This window comes from Dermacentor andersoni, chromosome 2 (genome assembly GCF_023375885.2).
Source record: "Dermacentor andersoni chromosome 2, qqDerAnde1_hic_scaffold, whole genome shotgun sequence".
In the NCBI taxonomy this organism is placed as follows: domain Eukaryota; kingdom Metazoa; phylum Arthropoda; class Arachnida; order Ixodida; family Ixodidae; genus Dermacentor; species Dermacentor andersoni.
In genome coordinates, this window is record NC_092815.1 from 89,148,076 (window position 1) to 89,173,006 (window position 24,931).

Genomic DNA, 24,931 nt, shown 5'->3' on the forward strand with positions numbered 1-24,931 from the left:
TGGTTGGCTACAGGGAGATAACTAATCATTACAGACTGGGGAGGGTGCGTTTTCCGCCCGCACACCCATCACTTAATAAGCAGCAGGCGGTGGCATGGCGCCTCCTTCAAACAAACACATATCCAAATCCGGTGACTTATAATCATTATTACCCAGACCAATATTCGGCCAATTGTAAATTTTGTCAAGAAAGGGCGGACCTGGATCACATTATCTGGGCCTGCCCTCGGGCGCCCCGACAGGGCCAAAAAATTCAGGATCGGAAGCAGTGGGAGACCGTGTTGCTCAGCTCGGCCCCCGAAGATTAACTTCTGGCTGTCCAGCAGGCCGAGGATGCCGCTAGAGCTCAAGGGCTTCTGGCCGCCATCTAGGCGGGGTCGGCCCCCCCACGAATCTGCCGGCTATATAAATAAATGTTATTTCTCTCTCTCTCTCTCTCTCTCCTAGGAATCAAGGCGAAGGGAGGCGAATGGCTGGAAATAAGGAGAGAAAGCGGAAAAACGCCCTGGAAGCGAAGAAACGCAGCCTGCATTACTAACTGGCCGTTATCTGAGCACACAAGAAATACAGTTTTGTAACTAAACAGCTAAGACGTGCCTGTAAGATATATGACTGGGTATGAAGAGCGCACACACTTTAAAAAGTGTTTCATCGATACGATATGCGCTAAGAGTGCGTGCAACAGTTTTTTATTTTCAGTTTGCACCTTTAGTGCGCGTACATTTCCTTACACTTTTGCATACCGAAATACCGCCGGTACATGATGCCTGCCATAGCGGCAAGTATCATGACCAACATCATGTAGGACCACTGAAGCAACCAAGAGTCACTGCAAAAAAACTATGCAGATAAGCATTAGAGTGTATTATCATGTACTGGTAAGGGCCTGATGTAATGTAAAAGATCATAGCGCCGGTGTCTCCGCGCTTGTGTTTAGGTTTCTCTTTCTCTCCTATGCAGTCGTTTTCCTCTGAGGCCCATTTTCCAGTAGAACGCTCTAATTACCTATATTGTGTACCTACTGTGACCATTGGCTCTTGTTGTAGGTATCCCTAACCCTCCGTTTTATTGCCTTTTTCTGCACAAACTCTAAAGCTCAATTTGTTCGTCGCATCGAGCTATACGTATTACGTTTATGTTGTTCTCGCGACCCTCGGTAACGCCGCCAAATGGCCTCGAGAGTGCGTGTTATAGTAGACAGCGAAGGAGAGAATGCGAGAGAGACGAAAGAAAAGACAAATGCAGGAAGTTCTATCGAATCAGAAAATTGTATATGTTCGACACTGCAGGATATAGGAGGGGTACAAAATACAGCAGAACGCCAAATTGCGCGCATTCTTCATATATACACTCTAAAAGAAGTTTACATCCTTTGGGGTGTATATTTGTCACATAACTATAATCGTCATCTGTCTTGCTTGCGTTTCCTTTCTTGAAAACGCTGCGCTTACTACTTTCCTGTTGAGAATGCTGTGTCATGCTGATAGCTCGCATGCCGTTCGTGACATGAAAGTACTGGGCGCGCAGCGTTAAAGAAAGAAAATGCGGACAAGACAGATGACGATTATTGTTGTGTGGCAGAATACGACCCAAAGGATGTAATATTGTTTAAGAGTGTAGTATTTGCCTAAATATACGCTTTTATCTGTGTTTTCTCACAAAATTACTTGTAAGTTACAATTATATCGCGCCCTATATAGCGCTCAGCTTCTACGTGAGGCGGAACCACAAAGGCTACGTGCAGTGGTCAGGTGGCACCACAGAGCAGCGCCGATCAGCACCGCTGCAGTGGCAGCTGCGCTCAACTCCGGGAAGGTGCTTTGCCACCGGCGTACTTCGTCAATAAGGCTTCCCTCCCAGGTTGCGGTGAGTTGCGATGAGTTGCGCCGAGATGAGCAACGCGGCATGCGACATTTCTATAGGCGCCTAATAAAAGACAAAGCCGCCAAAGCCGCACACGCTTTGTGTTCACCTTTCCTTGCGTTTTAAAACCCGATAACGCGCCATTGACAGCGGTGACACCAAGGCACACAGACCGAGAATGTAAACAGCGCTAAATACGATGTCGCATAGGCCGTAACAAACGGTGCCGTTGAACCACGAATAAAAGCAACCCATGCAACGACGGTCGTCTCGAGCCTGCTTGCGAAAAGCGAACCGAGCGTTCTCTGGCCGGAAACAGCGCATGCGACGAAACGAAGGACGCCGGAAGACGACACACATCGGTGCTGACTGACAATCGAACATATGTAATGAACATCGATCGACATATGCGTCACCCTTATCAGCGACACTAAAGTCGACGTTCGTGAATAGAGACGACTGCCGGAAACGGATGCGAATTTTCGGAAAGGCGCGTCACAAGCTCTTAGCTGTGTGGGCAGTTTAGCCCGTTTAGCACTGTCGGACTCGGTCATAGCTAGCCGTCTGCAGCTATTAGCTGAACCATGCACTGACGGTTGTTCTCTTTAGCAAGGTAATCATCCACGTGCTAACCTTTTACTTTGCTATACGCTCCAGAGCGCAATGGAAATTCACTCACTCATGCGGTGTGACTCGTACTCCAGGCGACAATCAGTTGCACTGAGCGTTCAAATGGACGGTCGCTCCCAGCAGAGTTACCCTTTCTATTCATGCTGCGTGCTGTCTCGCTAACAGGCTGGAGTAGCACATTTAAAGGACGACGCACTTGCATCAACAACATCCACAGTGTTGCAGGTGCATGCGGGCCAACCCCTACGTGGGCCTTGAAATGCAATAAACCCTTAGTTTTTGTCGTAATTCCTTCTCAAAATCACCCGCGTCTCAAGTTCTTGACATGGAGGGTAGCTGGACATTGAAATTTATTCAGTCACTGTGAAGATGTTCGCGCTTTCAACATCCTTGAGGAAGGCTTTTACTCATTATACAGGTTGTCCCACGTAAATTTAGCCAGAGTTTAATAATATGCGAATGCCACGTAGCTGGACAGAACCAAGGTAATGTTTGCCGTCGCTTGAAGATACTCAGTATACTTTTCTCATTCTTCCTAAATACATAATTAGTCCTAATTATTCGTCAACTTATCAATTATTATAGTTAGAGGAAAAGCGTCAATGAGAACATTGCAGAGTTGCATAAAAACTCCCGATACAGCTTTCTGTTGCTCAATACGCGCGACACAAGAGTTTTTCTGAGCGTGAAAGAAGCCCGCGAACACACGGGCCTCGAGCGCCCACTTGCGCGGTGATCTTGCGTGCATTTGCGAGTTCCTGTCATGCTTATAAAAACACTTTATGTAGTACGTATTGAGCAACAGAAAGCTGGATCTGGAGTTTTTCATGTTGCTCTACAATGATCTCAGTGACACTTTTAATCTAATTGTAGGATTTGAGAAGCGAATTAATCAAGACTAATTGTGTAATTAGGCGGAATGCAACAAATAGTCTGACTATCTTCAAGCGACAGCCAACATCGTTACCTTGGTTCTGTCCAGCTCCACGGAATTTGCATATTCTTAAGGTTTGGCTCAAGCTGCGTGGGAAAACCGGTACATGTCGCAACTCATATAGGCCACATGGCAGACGCTTTGCAGATCTTGTTCTCGCCTATGCTTGTGAAATATTTCTGTGGACGGCACATTCTCACGTAATTAAATGCTTCTACTGCGTTAATAGCTTTAGTACCCAGCTTTAGTACCCAAAAGCCAGTACCCAGCTCAAGTTTCTCGTGCGATAGGACTGGCGTAATTCAGCATGCAAGAGAGTTCCAAATTACTTGTGCAATATGTGAACGTCAGTTCATAATTGATAATTTCTGTTCTGTTCAGCTCATTGGTTTAACTATTAGTTCCGCTGCAGAAGCGACAAACCACTCAGGTCGCGGTATGCTGATAGAAATGAAACATGCTAAAGATGAAAGGGCGTTGTAGCGTGATCTCGCAGAATTTTGCAATTGGGTCTCTCACATGGCCCGTCCGAACTATTGTTCTGTCCAAGTAATGCCTATATATATATATATATATATATATATATATATATATATATATATATATATATATATATATATATAAACAGTTTTCGTTCTGTGCAGACACAACTCAACTTCTCACTGCACACTGAGTGAAGTGTGCTCTAATTCTTGCCTAACCATTCGACAGACACCTGAACAGTGCCGCAGATCCGGTAAAAATTGCAAAAGTCTTGAAAATTGAAACATCTGTCAAAATGTCCACAAGAACAAATCCGTAAACACGAAGAGCTGTTCTGCATGCCTAGGTTTGTATTTAGTTTCTCTTAGACCTGCGCTTTAGATTGAAGTATTTTAGAGTTACTACAGGAGTCGTCGAATGTTTGTAATTGCAATAAGAATACGGGACCTTACCACACGAATAACTGGTATTCTAGATTAGAGAACTAATCCATACCTTGACTCAGAAAGGACAGCACGTGACAATTCAGTGGCTTCCAAGACACTGGGGCGTCAAAGGGAACGAACACGCCGATAACGCTGCTCGGTCGGCTCTTCAAGGTGACGAAGAGGAGCCGATACCATTATCAAGGACATATGCAGCTAGAAAACTTGAAATGCTCAGCCGTGATATCCCGTTCTCCTTGTGGAACGCAGGAAGTATTCAAAACAACCGGTTGCCCAACCTAGACTCCTCTCTGCGCCTTTGCATTGCAGCTGGACTCTGCCGTCGCGAAGCTACCCTGCTTTGTCAAATATGGCTAGGGGTGGCCTTCACCAAGTCTTTTGCTTTCCGAATCGGATGGACCGACGACGCCTCGTCTGATGACTGTGGTAACGAGGAGACTTCAACACCTTCTCTGTGACTGTCGTCGCTGCAATTTACAGAGACGATAGCTCGCAATTACGATAGCGCGCTTTGACCGAAGACCTCTCACAGAGGAACTTATTTTAATATGCCGCCATCACAAGCCATCGCAGCGGAGGGCGACGAGGGCACTGTTGCACTTTTTAAAGGCAACAGAATTGGACAAGCGGCTGTAGCCTGAGCAGATGTTTATAGTGCTGCAAATGCTACTGTGCTGTGCGGTGACAGTATGCGGCGACAATGACCGACTGTGATTGTATGTCTATGCTCCTTTTTTTCTTTATCTCTACTTTCTTATCACTTTACCTACCCCTCCCCTCTCTCCCCAGCGTAGGGTAACAAACCAGATCTTCCCCTCTGGTTAACTTACCTGCCTTCCCCCTCCCTCCCTCCCCCCCTCCCTCCCTCCCTCCCTCCCTCCCCTCTCTCTCTCTCTCTCTCTCTCCCGTAGTTGTTATTGCCAGGCGGAAATTATGTTGTGTAACGTGCTTGAGAATTTGTTTCCACATTCCCTCCCTCACCGCCCCCCCTCATCGTTATTGAATAATCATAGGGTGACGTATGTGTTCTCTACTCAACACATCGAACACAGAGGTTATCCAACTTCAATCTGCTTGAATTAGAAGACAAATAACCTATTTCTTGTGCCTTGTATCGGCCTTTTCCTTTTGTTTTAGAATGTTTTGGAAATTGATTCGATGTTTATTTTAGACGAAGAAAACAACAACAAAGAGCTAATAAATAATGCAACTACAACGTCCACTCGCCTGTTTACTTGCACATTTTTCTTTTTAATATCTGTCCAGTTATTAATACGAGGAGGGAAGAAAAAGAGTAGGCGTCTGGTTGACTATCCTACACTGGCGGACGGGAAAGGGTGAATAGAAAGATGGAATGTTGAGAGAAGTGGGGAAAGGAATAACAATCTCAGCCTCCTATTCACCAAGCTTCTTAGGTTCATTTTCTGGTATTTATTCAGTTCGGTGTTGCCTTTTCAACAGCGACGAGTATTCCGATCAGGCGGTGATATAACGAAGTAGGGCAACGCGTACACGAGAAGCAGAAACCACCCCGTCTGATAACCCTGGATCTGGTTGCGAGCAATAACAGCTGGACGCAGTGAGAGCGCAGTTGCTGCGTGACAGGAAATGGAAATTGCGAAGGCGATGAAGCTATCAAATTGCTCAGCGGAGAGAGAGCGAGAGAGAAAGAATGAAAGAGAGAGAGAAAGAATGAAAGAGAGAGAGAGAGAGAGAGAGAGAGAGAGAGAGAGAGAGAGAGAGAGAGAGAGAGAGAGAGAGAGAGAGAGAGAGAGAGAGAGAGAGAGAGCAAGGACAGGAAGGGCAGGGAGGTCAACCAGAGGAGCACCCAGCCTGCTAGCCTACACTGGGGGTGGGGGAAAGGGGACTAGAAAGAGTGCTCCACTTGGAGTGGCGCGCTGGAGCATACTGGAGTGCGACATTCGATCGTGGCCTACTTTGACCGCGCGTCTCGAACGATTGTTTTCGCAGAAATGCAATGACTTCTCGCAAAATAGGGGTTTGGGGCCGCGCGTAATCAATCACCACAGCTCGACGAGATAGTGGCGCCTAAGGGAAATTGAGCCGACGCGTGTGCCTTCTCTCCAACCATTCGCGGTCGACTCGAGGTCTAGCACTGATACGTGGAATCTCAAATAACTCGCGAATGAAGCTCGTGAAAAGAAATAGAATACGTTGAAAACTGATTCCTATAGATCATACGATGGGGAAAAAAAGTAAACCATTATACATTTATAGAATCTCTTTTCCATTCGCATGTCCCGGTAATTTATTTATTGCACGACTTCAGGCTGTCGAAGTTGGCGTTGTTGGGACCTACTTATTTCGCGTACGGGTATTTGGGCACGCGCTGTTGCGATGCCACCTTTTATTTCTTTATTTATTTTATATTGTGCCGTACTCCGGCCTCTAGTTTCTAACAATTAGTGTGAAACAATAACGAAATATGCAAAATCAGAAATAGAACAACTTCACCTCGAAGCAAAAAGTGCCATCATGCTATAAATCAACAAGTTGATTGTCAGTGAATCCATTCCACTCCATTATCATTCGTGGGAAGAAAGAAAACATTTAAGGCTAGTATTCTAGTGTATACGGGTGTCAATGAGTGTGGGTGGTGGTGTCATCTTTAATTGTCTGGCTGTCAACGTTGACTGTCATAAATAAGGATATAATGACACTTTTATATTTAGAAGGGAAAGAAATTCCCAACTGAGTATTCATATGCCCTGTTACAGCAAGTCCACACGTCTACACCGATATTTAATTTCCACTTATTTCAGTATGCAAGCCTCATATACGTCGAATATTTGTTTTAAAAAAGCCTGACCGCTTCACGCTGGAATCTTTCAAGAGGTTTGATATATATAACACGATAAATAACCATCAGTCGTCTCTCGCGACGCAAGTTGACAAAAGAATGATACTTTTCTCGGCGTACGCTTAATGAAGGCATCAGTTTATGTTTATTCCAGCGAAAAGAAAAAAAGAACCTCCTACACGTGATTGGCGTTACGAAAGTGACCAATAGTTCCACAATCCAGTCCAACGAAATGTTGATCCTCCCGACACCAGATGGTCGACATCGCGACATACTAGTTTCCTGCCCTCGGTAACCCTTGCTATTCTGCCATGCGACTACATTGGCTAATGACAGCGGCATGCAGCAGCCCGACGCACGAAACGCGTAGATTAAGGAATGACGGCCTCACCCACATTACACCCGGCCAGTCGGAATTTAAGTCGAGCTCCATGATCCGCTGGCGGGAGGCTTAACTTAAGAAACCTTAAAAGGCTGCTAATGAAGGAGACACGTGCGCAATACACCGTGCTGTATACTAAGCCGCAGCAAGTGCGCTTATTCTCTTTGGTATAACCAATATGTAGTGCAGGTGGTGCGATTATCACCATCATCATGATCCTTGTTAATAGGAACGCGCGCCCGCCCCCTTGCCTGCGGCTCACTTTTTAAGGTGCATGCTTTCACTTTTGCGAGGCGCAACTTCTTTCGTGAAGTCTGACCGCTGCGAAGGGAGTCATTTTAGCGCACTACAGAACTATGAAATATGAATACGAAGCTGACAGGAAGCTGTGTGCGTGGCTGTTATTGTGAAGTCGTCTTTAGCTGAGCTGAGCCCATCCAGTGTGCACTGAAACTGATATTCCCAAAGATGATCGATTGGGAACACATCATATCCTGCGAAATTGGCGGCGTCACTTCTGGCAGTGTTAGATTGGAACGTTAGTTGTTCAAAATTGAAGTTACTAGTTTTACTGAAATGTGTTGTAAACTCGAGGCGCTCTCCTTTGTTGACCCGCGACAATTGTAACCCCAAAGCTTCGAGAAGCTGAGAAAAAAAAAAAAGTCAATAAGTTTGAGACTCTTAATTCACAAGTCTTTATAAGACGCAACGTATTTCTTGCGCACGATGGTAATATTTAATTGTAAAGGCGGCCTGCGAAACAATTGTGCAGTCTGTAGGGTGCGCAGATTTATCGACCGAAAGATTCCTGGGCTTCGCCATGCTAAGCGCCGCAGGAGCAGCCTGCGCAAGACCTTCCCAAGAGCTGTAGCATGCACCTCTACTTTGCATAGGAACGCATCAAAGATAACGCATTATAACATCCTGGTTACTGCTGTTCCCCAAAACATGCTTGATCGGAATAATTACGAGAAAAAAGAAATGATTAAAACACGCGTTTAATCTAGGGCGTAGGAAGGCGGCAGTTTGTAGCTTCTTGCTGAGAGCGTCTCGATGCACCAAAAGCTTCGTAGTTTTGCATTGATTTGTTTGAGCTTCTCGTAACCTTAGACGTTGCGCAGATAAGGGCCGCGACAGGTTAATGGCCGCTGAGTCGATAAAATCGATGATTGCTGCTCCAAGGAGTACGCTACAAGACGCAGGCTCCTTGAAGATGGCAAGAGGGCTCAATAACAAGGTTCGGTACTCACGGGCGGATTCCTCTAATTAAGTCTTCATTAGCGATCCAGATCCATAGTGGTAAGGCTTTAGACAATCCCGAAGAGCTCGTTGCTGCACATATTTTTAATATTATTATTAACTGTACCTTCGCTTACTGCAATTAAAGCCTATCTATGTTTCGTAAGTGTTAATGACTATTTTCAGCCTAAATCCGGCTGCACTAATTGATGTATGCTATATACTATGTCCTTCGTTGCGAAAAAATGAAAAAGAAACAAGAAAAACTAGATGGCGCAATTATCTGAAACGGCAAGAAGTTTAATGAGAATTGTTGCAATGTATATTCTAGTGAAAAAGCAAGAAAACAAAAAGGAAAGGGGCATAGATAGTGGCGCGTTCTTTGTTAGCGAACAAAGGTATTGAAATTTTAGAAGTAGACTGCAGGATTTTCACTTATTCTCGTAGTTATTGTTTTATCCTATCAGCCTCATCCTTCGTTCTCTTCTACCAATCAGACACCGACCGTCCCAGTAAATAAATAAATAAATAAATAAATAAATAAATAAATAAATAACGAATAAGGACGATCATAAACGCTCAGCGGCAAAAAACGCACAAATGAGTATTGCACAGATATGAAAGACAGAGGAATGGAAGTGAAGTCGCATGCTGTCGACGCGTGAATTATCTAATACGGAAACGGAAGGCAATTCTGCCATGACCACATTTTGAAAACATTCGTCTCCTTCGTTTCTATTCACTTCTACTCATCAGCCTCGCGTATAGCATCATAACCAAGAGATAATAATAGCGGCGCGGCGGCATACGGACCAAACACGTAGGAGGAAGAAATAAAAACTAAAAAAAATGGCTTGAAAATGCGGGTCCTGATCACTATTAGTAATAAACATATATAAATCAACGCAGGCGCCCAGCCTCCTTACAGTGCAAGTGCAGTGGATGCGAGGGGACTCCACAAGATGAAACAGGACAAAATAATCAAACAACAGAACACGTAGGCATCGCCTTGCAAAGCATCACTGCAGGCAAATGCCTGCGTAGCGACTGTCGGTGGCATTGCGCGTTACACAACAATTGCATGTGACTGCAAGCGGAATTCCAGCGCAAGCAGGCTAGCTTAATCGCACTCTCTGTCTCCGGTACAGCGCACGCGCAATAACGCGGACCGCGCCCCCAATATATGAATGCCACTCGCGTGCGGTTACTTTCGTAAGCGCTCTTGCTCGCGCCTATTATGTGCAGGGCAAGAAAGGTTACGACACGGTGTGTCTTTTAGTTGGCGTAATGCCAAATAGGGCAAGGCTATACTATCATCTCGCACGTAATCTCCTGCTATTCCATAATGCAGCAGGGGAGCGTATGCGAACGCGGGAATAGCGCCGCGAGCCGCGTCCCCCTCCACCTGTGACGGCCTTTGTTCCCGCATACGGAAAGCAGAATGAAGAGAACTGCCATCGTCGCCTGCGTTGCTTCATGCGGCGTTGTGAACATGACCTTTCCTGATTTCTCTTTTTCTGTACATTCATTGGATGCACTACTGACATTGATTTTTGCTGCTTCTGCGTTTTTATCTCGCCCCGTAGCTCTTGCTAATTTTTAGTAATCACATTGCATGCTTATGACTTGGTGACATTGTTTTGTTTTCGTTGCGTGTGCGTCATCATTTCAACTGAGGAAAGATTGAAGGATCACGTTTGGCTGGACGGTAGGCCTAGTGTAAGCGCGTACGTGATCAATCGTTTATGTATTTCTGTCCGTACCTTTGGAAGGACTGGAGTGATACAGGCTTACAATGCATTTTCCGAGTACACGCATTTCTTCGTTAAAGGAACCCACTAAGCAGCCCTAGTCCGGAACTGTAGAAGTCGCGTAGAAAATTTTTAACCGCCGTCAGCTATACGCCATATGGTTTGATCCAAATTATGTACGGTAAACATAACCCTACGAATGCACGCACAAGGATCGTAAAATGATATGATCATCAGCAAATAAAGCAGCCGCTTTGAGGTTTCTGTCGCAGCACAGTCCCAGTGAACGCAGTGTTTCAAAGTTTGCAGGTTTCGTTTTCTTTAAGCAGCTGGGAGCAGGCTTTTCATGTTGTTTTTGTTCCGGATATACCTTCGATACATTCCAGTGGTTATTTACATCCAAGAAGTCCTTCCGGCTTTCATTTTTACCATCTTCATTCTGTTACGACCGCTTATGGTCATCGCGCTGCATGGATGTTTGTGAACGGTATAGTTGAGCAGTTCGCTGCCAAGTTAGGACAACCGCCACCACGAGTGGCAACGACGGCCAAAAAATCTTAAACAAGCCCGTGTCGTTCTGGTCAGTCATCTGAGAGTAGCACGCGTGCCTCTAACGTATCCCCAACTGGAGGCCCGGTAGAATGATGAATAGCGTTTGCAAGGCCTGGCAGTTTTTAAACGGGTGAAATTACGCGTATTAGTTACGCGTATTATTACGCGTATTAAGCCCAAGTGTGCGGCGACATCGCATTTTTTCCGGTATGCCAGCGAAGATCGTCATAAAGACGGAGGAAGAATCAAAAGAATGGGGGAGATTAGGAAAGAAAAAAAAGAAAACAAGTCCGGTCTGCTACGCTGCATGGGGGAAAAGAGACTTAAAGAGATAGGAAGGGAGAAAGATGAGTTGCGAATTGGAAATCGGTGAGAAAGATTCCAAGGATGCACACGCCACCATCACAGCCTGTCCCGCCGGCCAGTAGACCACAGGAAGCGAACTAAGGTTCGGGTTGGCTTTGGCGCATACGTTCCTCGTGACCGCTGTCCAAGCACCTTTTGCTCTCGCAAGGATCGGCTCTGCTGTGTCTCTAACGTAGCGTACAGTACGTGCTATAACGCGGACAGAAGATGTGCGATTGCTTCCTCACAGCCGCAAGCGTCTGATGTGCGGACTTTCAAGCTAAGATCACTGGGGAGGACCCCAATGGCCCAAATCTTTCGATCACACTGCAGCAATTGGGTGGCATACATGAGCCTTTTTTTGCCCTGGCATGATTTGATTGAGAAAGCATATACTCGCTGTTCTTTACGCAGGCACTGCCTGTGTAAAGTGTGCCTGCGTAGACAGAGCTCCACCTTCCGCATTTGATCCGCCGGAAAGCTGGACGTTTCTAGACTTGCCACAGAGGGAAATTTGCTCATGTTCTTTGAATGCGTATTCGCTTTAACAACGGACTTAACTGCAAGCAAGCTTTCTTTAATTTAATTTTTTACGGCCACATTATGCCTAATGAATCGCGTGGTCTAATTAAATATCGGTGATCTTTGGGCGACAAACTCACGATAGTTAAAACGTTTTCCCCGTTCTAATTATTTATGCTTCCCAATGTTGTGAAACCAGTCAGTCGGCAGCAAGGGAAGAATGCTATACTAATAATTCCATATATCACAGCAGCGAGTACACCATAGTTTCGGTAGTGTCAATATACGAAACAACAAAAGCATTCGCGATAGTTTATACAATTGAGTATCTTTGTAATGTGCAAGACAATTTGATATGGACAGCACGAGTGAGTCCTGCACGTGAGCGCGAACTTACACAAAATACGTTTTACACCGAATTGGCCACGCTTAAATTGTTCAGCCTGGCCAATAGCTTTCGTCGTTTTGTTGATGAAGATACGTATCACCTTATAGACGTCCCGCACGATACACGCAAGGACGCCAAATTAAATCGTCATTAATGGCATTGGACCGAACACCACCTAGTTTGAAGAAATTATTAGTGCCGTGACCAACAAAAACAAGGCAAAAGTCCGCTTTAATAGCATTAAAAAAATCTGGAAGACAGCGACATCATTGGCTGCTATTAAGGCACAAAAAAGATATTTAGAAGATAATTCTTCATTTTTAATGTCAAGGCGCAGATGTGATATTGAATTGGTTATAAAGCATCGCTGCTTGAGTCTTTATTCGTTATGTGACACCGTTGTTCGCATTATTGCTTAAAGTGCGTATTTGTAATCTCATGTTGTTACTTTGACTTCTATATATGACGACGCAACTTTGTTGTAACTATGTTGTATATTATATGTTTTATGTTGCAACTATAATTTGTATGTACCACATATTCAAGAGCCAAGGAGAAGCCGACACCATATTTGTGCGCCAACATTTCCTTGGATAACGTCAATAATAATAAAAAAGTAAGAAAATTACACGGTAGATGCAAAGCATCAGAAGAAACAAAAATAAAAAGACTATATGTTTCAATATTAATGTGTCACCTTAAGTGCCGACAGAATTAAAGATTGACCGACATACTCGTAGCGTGATTATAACATGCACTGTATACTCCTTTTAAATATTTCCCCATTATTTGCGAGGGGTTACCCTCACACAATCGTGTACTATTATGTATAGCAGTTTCTAGGTGTTTCAACGTGCTGTTTGCATTTCAATATAACGTTGATATCCAGGATTATTGCCTGCGGGCCCCTCTGCTTTCCACTGTCACATATCGCTGCAAAACTGCCTCTTTCTGTTCAAGCTATATATAGGAGCAATGAATTCGGCATCGTTCGTCGCACAATCCGTTTTCTTTTTCGCTTTAGTTATGAACGCTGAACTATTAGCAAGAGGCTGGGCTTTCATCTGTATTGTTGCAGTGTTGCAACTGTTGCGATACAAATAGTGAAGGGAGCTTTTTCGCTCACATTCTTTCACTGCTACTGCTTTCCGAGAAACATTGCTGGCAAATCTACGTCGTCAAAGTTTAAGAGGAGGCTAGACCACGCAAGTAAATAACTGCTGGCTTTATTGAGTGTATCTGGCCGCTTCGCATTGCCATCCAGCAAAATTAGAGCCTGATATGCAAGCTGCTGTTACATTCAAACGACGAAAAAGTCGAGAAACTCTCATTGGCAATCAAAACAGGCCAAAATCTACCCTCGTTTCATTGACAGTACGTGGAGTTGTCACTAATACGAGTTAACCAACGCCAAAAATAACGAAGCTATGATAGAAGTTGCGGAGCAAATAGCATTAATCGCGTTCTTGAGACAATGAAATTGTCTAATACCACCCCTAATTACGGAGAAGAAAGGCTGTCGCGCATTAGAGCAGCAATGTATATAGTTCTGGGTAATTGAGGTGGTCTTCTTTCTAAGGTCAGACAACCGATCCTTAGTGCAGATCAGAGAGTGCATCTTTGTTGCACGGACTAGCCCACAGTTTCGCAGCTGCCGGCTCTATGCGAGGCTAAAATCGCCTTTCTATGGAACATGCATGCGCTTTCGCAACATAGTCATTGGAATTTCTCATATCATTTGTCTCGCTTCCAGTTATTCCGTCCGTCCATCTAGTCTGTCTGTCTGTCTGTCTGTCTGTCTGTCTGTCTGTCTGTCTGTCTGTCTGTCTGTCTGTCTGTCTGTCTGTCTGTCTGTCTGTCTGTCTGTCTGTCTGTCTGTCTGTCTGTCTGTCTGTCTGTCTGTCTGTCTGTCTGTCTGTCTGTGTCTGTCTATGTCTGTCTATGTCTGTCAATACTGTCTGTCTATGTCTGTCTGTCTATGTCTGTCTGTCTGTCTAATCTTATTTGTTTTATAGCAGCAAGCTACCGGTCTAACCGTCTGAAAATTATAATTATTATGCGGAAACCTCACTCCTTGTCTTCGCAACTTGATTGTTTTCTCGACGTTACATTAAGATATTGACTGTTGCTTTAATGTAGAGGCTTTCTCAGGAGGAGACAACCGTAAAAATTAGAATAACGATCCATGCCTGAAATGAAGCAGTCTACATTTGCCCAAGTAGCTGTGCAGTCATAATATATTGACTAGGGGACCGAAGACAAACACGACGGGTTTATAAAGAGAAAAATAAAATGATATTCTCTCTCGTTTTTTTTTTTCTGGTCAAGTTTCTCTTCGCGTTTGACTGGCCCTTTAGCTTCTTTCTTGGCCGATCCAACATAGGGCGTATAAACCGTGAAACGTCAAGCAATCAAAAATAGCATTAAAGGGCGACCAACTGCACTATTCTTAGGTTCATTCTGCCAGGAACGACGCGAGGTGACCACTTCTGGCATGACGTGGGTCAAGAACCATCGTACCCAACACGGCTAGACTACTGTATGGCAAATCTTGCGGGAATCATTACCGAAAGCTGGATACACGCCTCTGCAATAATTGTCCCGACGTCTAAGGTCAGCAGGTTCTCGATGATCGCCCGCGGCAACGTTAAGGCAAGGCACGCATGTTCTGATGCGAGACCACCGAACGAGTCCGTGTGCGATGCGCGCGTGCCCCTTAATAAGGGTGGATTTACTGGCAGCACGGTCCGTTGCTTTCAGAGGACGCGCACAGGCCGTTGAGATTCCTGGGGGGCCCTGTTAAGCGGCACTCTTTAGGGCGGACGTGAGAGCGAGTTTTGAGAGACTGCAACCGCGAGGCGCCAACGGGGCTCCGCGCGGTCGTCATTACCTCAGCGCACCAAGCCACAGGCCGACGCGCGCTCGCCCAGACAAATTAAAAGCTGCAGCGCCGGGCGATTAGTGGGGTCTAATGGCCTGTTCCCCGGCTGGCGTCTACGCGTGGTGCTTCCGCCTAACGAGTGGCGCCGCCACCGACAATGCGTCCGCGTGAAACGAGATAAAATTGCGCCTTTTCGGGAAAACATTGGGCTGAAGAAGCCTCAGGAAGATCTTGGGTGCTTGGCCGACACACCCACTGCAAAGACGAGCGTTACTGGCCCTTCAAAGATTTCTAGACGCGAGCAATATTGGCGGAAACTATTGAGTAGAGTGTCAAAATGTGATAAGCGCATTCTATATCTTTTATTTTATGTTTTTTGACTCGATTTTGCCCAATTCAATGCCTGGTTTTATGTACCTTCATATATATTTATTCCGTCCTTTCTTATGTGCCCTCACTTTAGTCTATAGTTATGTGACCGGACTTTGTGTTTAGTGCACATATGTGGCTGGACTTTGTGTTGCTGTGTTTCTGAGTTGACTTTCAGTTTTAGTGTGGCATTAGTGTGCTTACCCGACTGGATTTCATGTTATTATGATTTCATTATTCTTTTATTATGATTTATTCTTTTTTTAAATCCCTATGCTAAAAGGAGTAGCCGGCGTCAAATAAAGGAGACAACATCTCCTAAATACCATATATTAATTAAAAGAAAGGCGTTAGAAACGGTGACTTGAGTGGGTCAAAAGGGGGAGGGGCTGGAAATTGGTGAAATCGCAGTGATTGTTAAAGTGAAATATACATTTCAACGGGCATGACATGCGAATGAGCAGTGTTGTAGCAAGAACACCTGTTGTTCCCAACGTTGTCCCAGAAAACACCTGTGCTTGTGTGTACCATTAGAAATTAATGCGCCCCGAAGTGTCATTGCTCTATGTTTTACCCAAGTAGGTTTCATCAAGAATCACAGTTACCGAGGTGCGTGCGCGCGTACCTTTAGTTGTTGTAGCTTTCAGTACACTACAGGAAAGGTATCCTTATAGTTTTTGGCTGCCGCTATAAGAACAAGCGAATGTAGAGCTAGCTGTCTTGTTTTCCCGCGTGGACTTTCAAACATCATTCTTCTGAAATAAAGAGTTGCCACTTAATATTACTTCACTCAATCTCTCCTTCAAAAACGCGTCCGGTTTTGATGTGTTTCAGTGTAAGTGTCTTGGCGCCGGTGATCTATACAATTCTTCGTGGGCGGTGAACATACATGTACAAGATCGAGCCGAGTTTGTACCCCGCTAGGCATCCTTCTTCGACCAGCGAACAAACTTAACTATTGATTATCCATGTACGTTTAAGTTATATTTGCCTCGAAGCCACAAGGCAGTAAAATAGGAAGAAAACGCGGAGTTCCGTGAGTGGGCATTAGTATCCTGCTGCGTGTGCTTGTTGCGGCACATTTACGGTACATGAAAAAAACTAAACTCTCAATCAGATTTTTGTTCTAACCCCTTGCAAAGCGACACTTAGGTGATCATGCTGCGTTGAGACAATAATTTTCAAAATGAACGAATCGATCTCGCTCGCGTCGCAGTTTCACTTCGAGCCTATAACATAGAATGATGCAGGAAGTATTGATTGAGAGAGTTAACAATGGCGGTTCCTGCATATAGCATGACCCTTGACGCACCGGTAGAGAATGAAGGTGCGCCAATTACCTTGCATTCTACTACTTCTAACAACTTAGCTCGGCTAATGCGTGCCATAAAGCAACCTGAAAGGTACAATTAAAAAGAGATATCAGAAACGAAACAAAGAAAACGTGTCACAGTTTGTCTAGGTCTTTGTTGCTTGAGTCTAAATACTGAGCGGTTGAATGTATATTTGTATTTTATCACGTCAGAAACTGCTGTTCGAACTTGTATCTGTTCTCAGAAATTGTTTAGTTCTGTGTTTTTAGATGGACTTTCACGTCGCCATCTATAGGAGGCTTGACTCGGAAAGGTTCAATCGAGAAGTCTAAAAACTAAAAATTCACGGACGAGCGTCCTTCGTATTGAAATTGCAATAAGGTCCATTAGATGCTCATAGAGTCTTGAGTCCCATGTGCATTGTGTCATAGCTGTTACTTCCTCGCTGCTCTGTAAAATACCCACGAAGATAGATTGTAAGAAGACACCTCGTTAAAAAAAAAGGCAAGGTGCATGTTTCGCATTGGTGTTTGCGTCAGTGCATCTTTCCTCTCCAGGCTGTCGAACTGCAGAAACGTGCCAATGAGCAATTATGTACGTGGTCTGCAACCATTGCAATGCCGTGGATGAAGGTCTCCTTCGATAAACTAACGGTTGGAAGAAGGTTTCCTCGCACACCGGTGGTCACCAAAGAGAGAACGTTTAGAAATGAAATGCTGCAGACGGAGGCCGTTGCCAATGACAATGCGCTGCGCCACATTACGACATCACCGTTCGGCGATCGGTCCGACCCGCGCGAAGCGGCTTGTCTACATTCAGCTGACACAGCAGCAAGAAAGGGGGAGAGCGAGCGCGCCGGCTCCCCGCTAACGCGTTCCGGTAGCTGTTGGAGGCGCCGGGCCGCATTTCTATCCCTAAGAACCCCGTTTCAACGACGAGCCCACACTGCCCAAAAGGCTCGCGCGCTCTCTCGTTCGTCCCAAAGGAACGAGCACGGCTTGAAGCCGCACAATAATAACGACGAAAGGAAAGGAGGCAAGGCTGAAATAAAAAAGAGAGAGCGAGAGAGAGGAGCACCTACTCACCTGCCGGTCGCATCGAAGTCGGAAATCCCAGTCGCAGGACGGCGCGTTCCGCCGGCAGAAGCCAGTGCGATCGCCCGCAGCGCGCCCGGTGCAATGTAGCGAGGCTTTCGGCAGTGGCGCCACCTGAGTCTGCGCGAAGGAACCTCGGGGAATGCGTCAATCGAGAAAAGGCTCGCAGCTGTGGTATCAAAAGCCCGGTCGGTCTCTCTTTCGTGTGTTTGATGGCACCTCTCTGGATTGCTTATAGGTGGTCGCTCCAGGGGATGCGCTCGGGCGCACGCGGCCACCTGTTAGAGGCGCTGTGAAGCCGAACGCGATGTTGGCTCAGTCGAATCGATTCACTCGTGCTGGAGGAGGTCCTCAAGGGGAATTCGAGGGGGACCCTCGATGTGGAGTCGTTATTAAACACAGACGCACGAGAGATCTTTTTGTTTTCCTTGTGCGGTGATAAGCATCGGTCCCGGGAATAAGCGCATATCTGCCAAGAAGGGCAAATGAGAAATCCTGTAGGCTTTTCAGATTACTGCCTGCTTCCAGAGGTAAGCTCTCCTAAGCCACTGCAAGAGTGCACCACCGCAATGCTGATAGAGAGCACCAACTACGGCCAAAGAGTGGTCGCGGTGAAAGGGCAGGTTTATAGGAGAAAAAATGAATATTATCTGACACTCGTGATTTAGTGACAACGTTTGTTTTGGAGCAGCAAATAAATGAGAGCAGCTCCGTTATTAACTGCAAGATATGACGCCGACATTACGCTGTCAAAACTGAGGAAAACCGTGCAGTAGGTGGCACGTGGGATAAGCGTTGTAACTGTGGTCAGATTTATATAAAAAAAAATCCGGCTACCCCTCAGAATTTTCTAATGCAGCACCCACAAAATGCAGGGATTTTGAAAATAGGTCCTGCTGTATGTTGCGGCATCCGGTCATAGCATTTGATCCTGTACGTCGGTGAAAACTCTGTCTCGGGTCATTTGCAATGATTATTCGCATGGCCCAGACGCAAACCGTCGCATTGTGTCATAACGGAATGCAGACACCTCTTTTCTGAAACCAAATTTGGCATGCTATTTAGCGTGCCTACTTCAGCTCTGAGACCAAATACATATACATATGCCCATATTGAAACACTGTCGCAAATTCAATATGATATTCAAGCCTCGATTCCAGAGCAAAAGTTGAATGCGACCTGGCGCACATATCTTTAATTGCGAAATAAAAATTACACAATTTTCCTTGCCTCGCTATAACTTTCCAGTGTATGCCCGTAGTGCATTATCTTTTCCCGTGGCCACAGGAAGTATTATACGTTGGGCAGAGAAGGGCACCTCCAGCGTTCGCACGTGTAGGAATCGTTTATTGAGCAAATCTACGAGTTTTCGGTGATCGACGATGTCCCCGGCGTATTTTACTAGTATTTGCTATATTGACACGTGTACTTATCTTTATCGGGCGACCACGTTTCGCCGCTTAACAACTGTAATCGCACAGCGACGGACGCGCCTGCATGTATCCGACGTTTCTGGAAAGTTATCGATGATTCTACCCGGCTGTCTGTTGTCGCCGAACCTTATGTTATCTGATTTCATCGCCTGACACGAATGGCGTAGAACATTGTGGAATACGCGCGGGTCCCAGCGATTAGTCTGGAACATTCGACGACTGCTGTATAAAAGCCGACGCGCTTGACCCGCTGAGCAGATTTTCGACGATCGCCGAGCGTGTTCGCCGCTATCGTTGTGCTATAAGTGTAGCCTGTTTTGTGGGCACAGGTTCGCCCAATAAAAGTTAGTTTTGTCGTTCACAGTACTGTATACGTCGAATCAACACATGTTTATGTGAAGAAATTGGTCGTGATGATGCGCACAAGGACATTATTTTGTGCTGTAAAAGTGAGGCACAGTTAGGAATATAAAATGAGTTGAGCACGTGTCTCATCTATATACAAGTATGCCGCATGCGTTCAGCGTGAAATTCACTCTGCGCATACGTGCTTCGCAGAATCAGGCCTCCACGGACACTCCTGCCTCGGATCTTCTTTTGCACTTCGGGGCACTCTTTTTTATAACATTTGTATGGCCAGCATGAGGCGGCAAACATGGTGCCAGTATTCGGGAAGGAAAGATGCATATGATTTCTATGCGACAGGGAAATTGTACCGTAGGGTTGGTTACAGGGTGGATGGCGAGCTTTTGCCAAGTTTGGTACATCCAGTGTGTGTGTGTGGGAGAGAGAGAGAGAGAGAGAAAGATAGATAGATAGAGAGAGAAAGAGAGAGAGAGAGAGAACTTTTATTTATGTAGCCGGCAGATTGGTGGGGGTGGGGGGTGGGGCAACACCGCTTAGATGGCGGCCAGAAGCCCTTGAGCTCTAGCGGCATCCTCGGCCTGCTGGACGGCCAAAAGCTGGTCTTCGGGAGCCGAGCTGAGCAATACGGTCTCCCACTGTTTCCGATCCTTAATTTTTTGGCCCTGTAGGGGCGCCCGAGGGCCGGCCCAGACAGTCTGATCCAGGTCCACCCTCTCTTGACAAAATTTACATTTGGCCGAATATTGTTCTGGGTAATAATGATTATAAGCCACGGGATTTGGATACGCATTTGTTTGAAGGAGGCGCCACGCCACCGCCTGCTGCTTATTAAGTGATGGGTGGGCTGGAGGAAAACGCACCCTCCCCCATTTGTAATGGTTAGTTATCTCCCTGTAGCTAATCATCCGATCCCCTGTCAGCCTCAGCCGCGGCGCATGGGTGGCTCGGCTTGCGAGTCCTCGAGCCACGGTGTCGGCCGCCTCGTTGCAGGGGAGGGAGGAGTGCGCAGGCGCCCAGATGATACGGACAACCCGCTGACCGCGGAAGTTTGCCAGGATTCGTTGTGATTCCGGCGAAATGCGCCCCTTTGCGTAATTCAAAATGGCGGTTTTAGAATCACTGACTATTATCGTGGCCAGTGTGGAAGCCATTGCAAGAGCAATGGCCGATTCCTCAGCCACCTCGGCTCTGTTGGTTTTAATAGATCCGCTGACTTTAGGCTCACCTTCTGAGTTCACTGCAACGATACACATATTCTGATTAGTCGTGTACTCTGCCGCATCGACGTACACTACGTCCTGAGGGCGTTAGAATCTCCTCTGTATAGCCCTTGCCCTTTCCTCCCGCCTTTCCCCGTGGCGTTCGGGATGCATGTTTTTTGGGTAGCGGTGGGATAATAAGCTGCTTCCTTATGTCGTGGGGTATGTCTACTTTAGTGCCACACTGTGATGCGTATGTTACTCTAAGCTTGTTAAGTATGTGTCTGCCAGTAGGCGTTTGTGTGAGTCTTTCGTATTGCGCTATGGTATGGGCTTCTATGAGTTCCCGTGTGGGAAACCATAAAATTCACACTATGCTGACAAGTGTGCGAACGCTATAAGAATATGTTTAAAAAGACAAGTATATGTATCTGGATATGTCGCTACAGATATGCGGGCAGTGTAGGCACATGTTTAAAAAAAATGAGAATTATATACGTACGAGAAGAAGGAAAATCGAGCGGCTCGATTTCTTGTGAATCACGACAGTATAAAGCCAAACGGTCAATGAAGCCAAGAAAAATATAGGGGTAATAGCTGTGGCTGAAACTGCAATGCAGAAAATGATAAGGAAACGGGAAAATGAAAGTGGACGAAAAGATAACTTTTCGCCGGTAGCATCCGAACCCACAATTTCAACATTGCTAAGTTTCGCATACTCATTCTCGCGGCGAAAAGGCCGCCAAGATTTAACACGGAGCTGCTTTTACCCGGCTTTATCTTACAAAGAAGTATCTTCGTAGAGAAAATAGATTGCTGAAATCTGCCAAATGTCAAACGCAAAGCAACTCCTCTTTGGCTAAATTGGTTATACATGAGTAGTACATATACTACATCTTAGTAGATATGGCGTTATGTCACTGAACACGAGCTCGCCGGTTTGACTCTCTCCCCTTCCCCCTCCGCTACCACTATATGGGATATTTACATATCATAGCCGTCTCTTGCTTGTTTCCTTAGGATGACAGTACTCATCCGCATCATTCTTCTTCTTCTATTTTCAATGGGGGACGACAGCTTCTTCCGGTGATCTCCAATTACACCTGTCTTCTGTGAGTTGACCCCATCCTATGCCTGCGAATGTCCTAATTCCATACCACCACCTACTTCTCTGCTTCCCTCAACTGCGCTCGCCTTGCCTTGGTAACAATGCTGCTATAACAGACCACCAATCACTTGTTGTAGACATTACTTGACCTGTTCAGTATTTCTTCCTCTTAATGTCAGCTAGAAGTCAGCTAGAATGTCTACTACCCTCGTTTGTTCTCTATATAATTCGCGCCGCTCTTTCCTATTTCTTAACGTTGTACCCGTCATTTTTCGTTCCATCGTTCGTTACGCGGTACAAACTTCAGGACGTTAACCCCCATTAACTGAGCGACAAGAAATGTACGCTTCAATTATGGCAATAGCTTTCAGCAAATTATTTCAAGCTGCTTTCTGAACTTTCTGGAAGTGTTTACCTCAAAAAATAATCAGAAATGTTCAGCAACGCCTGTTACATTAATTTACCTGAAATTTCGAACGCACAACTACGGAGAAAGCAGGAATTAGGAATGAAATATTGCGCATCGTTCATTGTCGGGTTTCAGTTTGGTACTTGCTATTTGTGTCTTTGGCCGAAGGTATAGAAGTGTAAACATTGAGAGCAACATTTATGCATTTCTCTTCTTTGAAATACCCTTAATTAATGCGCCGATCGAAATGTCCATCTGCCTCTGGAGTTAGGTATGCAGTAACACCATCTAGCGTTGCTCAAAGGTAACGCCGTTCATAAGGCATGTGAGAGAGCAGATGCACTGCTCACCCCGTTCTCCCAAGTTTGCGTTTCCCCCTCGCATCTTTTGTAGAATGCACAGTTAGCGCTTAGTTGTCCCAGCGAATTTTTCGCAAGTATGAATGTAGTGTATACTTCAAAGAGATTCGCCACTGCTGCTCCCTAGTGTTGTAGAAAGAATATTCCTATTGCGCCCAGATCGATACAGGTGCAGAAGCTAAGGAGACTACGCCATCTGGGAGGCTGCTGCTGAGTTCGAGATGCAGAGCGCACTGAAAGGCCAACAGGTTGCACTGTGAGCCTGACCAGGGGCGCTACCAGCGCCACTTGCTGTGGAAATCAATGCGCTTTACCCTCACTGCAGCTCTCGCGGGAGGTCTGAAATTATTCGCGAGGTTCGAGAATGATGAACCGACATGATAGTGTTGAATAAGTTTGATTAACACTACTTCCGTCATTATTTTATTTATTTTATTTATTGGGTACCTGCTTCGCTATTCAGGCATTACAGCAGGGAGGGTACAACTCATATAAACAAACACTCAACATTACATTCATAAAGCATGGAAGAAATCATCATTTGAACAAATACAGACAGTGTCAGGTGGTAGAGTATTCCAATCTCTTATAGTTCAAACAAAGAAAGAGTAGCGGAAAGTGTCACTTTTAAAAAGAATCTCACGTATTTTTTATTAAAATTATCGACTAGATTTGGGCGCGAATACGCAAAGCTTTTCGTTCGTAAGAGCTGTTTGTCATTGATCGGCGGCCTTCGTTTTTTTTTATTGAAATGAAAATCAAAAAAGAGGTGTAATCCGCCTTTAATGGAGACGGCTACTCCTGTTCTCATAGTAGAAATAGCAATATAGATGTAAAAATATGTAGTAGGAAAATTAAAAGAAACGGCGTCACAGGGCCAGAAATCCACAGTACACAACCCTATACATCCACGAACATATATATACAAAAGGCAAACGAAAGCCGCACCACATTGAATTTGTAAACAAAGTTATGAACAAGAGAGAGACAGAGAGAGATGTATATAAGGAAGGCAGGGATGTTAACCAGTTAAGAGTCTCGTTGGCTACTCTACGCTGGGGGAAGGGAGAAGGGGAAGAGATAGAAGGGAAAGAGAGGGGGTATAGTGACGGTGCTCAGACAGTAGTTGAGTCAAAGCCGCTCGTCCAAGCCAGAAGTTCTGAGAAAGCACAAAAGTGCCTTCACTGCCTCGTGAGCTGAAGATCGGTGGGGATGGTGCTCTAGTACTGTCTGTTCACTCAAAGGACGGTCATCTAGTTTCCTCAGTGTGTTAGAGAAAGATTGTCTTTGTGCTTGAAATTGAGGACAGTGGCACAATAAGTGGTCGATGTTCTCCTCGCTTCCGCAAGCATCACATGCAAGACTATCAGTTACTCCAACTAGTGCTGAGTAAGCTTTCGTGAAGGCAACTCCCAGCCACAGCTGACACAGAAGAGACGCTTCGCGTCGGTGCAGTCTGGCCGGTGGTCTGAGTTGCAGCGAAGGGTTTAGTCTGTGCAGGTCTTGTGCGCATTGTATGTGCGGTGTTCCACTCTCCTAAGGAAAGTGTGCGTGCTAGAATGCGAAGTTGTCTAGCAGCGTCGGTCCTTGAGAGAGAATAGGGGACGCAGCCGTCTTCTTTTTTTTTAACGTCCGAGCTGCCTTATCTGCGTCAACATTTCCAGTGACACCGCAATTACCTGGTATACATCATGTGCTTTTTCTCTCAAGGGGCGGACAAGTTCCACGATTTCGCACGTGAGTTGATCGTGAATTCCATGTCGGAGAAACGATTGCACACGTTGCAAGGCCGGCCTTGAATCGCAGAAGACTGCCCATTTTCGAGTACTTTCAGCATTTATCACATGAAGCGCGTCGCGGTGAGCCGCGAGCTCTGCAGCTGTAGACGTAGTAATATGGGAAGTCTTGAACCACTGGGTTATTCCCATTGTTAGTATAACTGCAGTGCCACTGGAACTGGTTGATGTAGTTGATCCATCGGTATAGACGTGTGTGCAGTCGCTGTATTTCTCGTACAAGAAAAGAAAGTTAGTTCACAAACAAA

At 45.6% G+C, this 24,931-nt stretch overlaps 1 protein-coding gene and 1 long non-coding RNA gene across 2 annotated transcripts in view; one reads left to right on the top strand and one right to left on the bottom strand.

Annotated features, from left to right (window-relative positions):
* Positions 1 to 18,065, bottom strand: part of LOC126541652 (uncharacterized) — a 223,802-nt gene extending 205,737 nt beyond the window's left edge. The window contains exon 1 of the mRNA XM_050188506.3: positions 18,005 to 18,065. The gene's annotated coding sequence lies outside the window, so the exon portion shown is untranslated. The remainder of the gene's footprint in view (positions 1 to 18,004) is intronic.
* The window catches only part of LOC129387615 (uncharacterized), a 286,099-nt gene that overhangs the window by 145,625 nt on the left and 115,543 nt on the right, over positions 1 to 24,931 (top strand). The gene's annotated exons all lie outside the window — the stretch shown is intronic.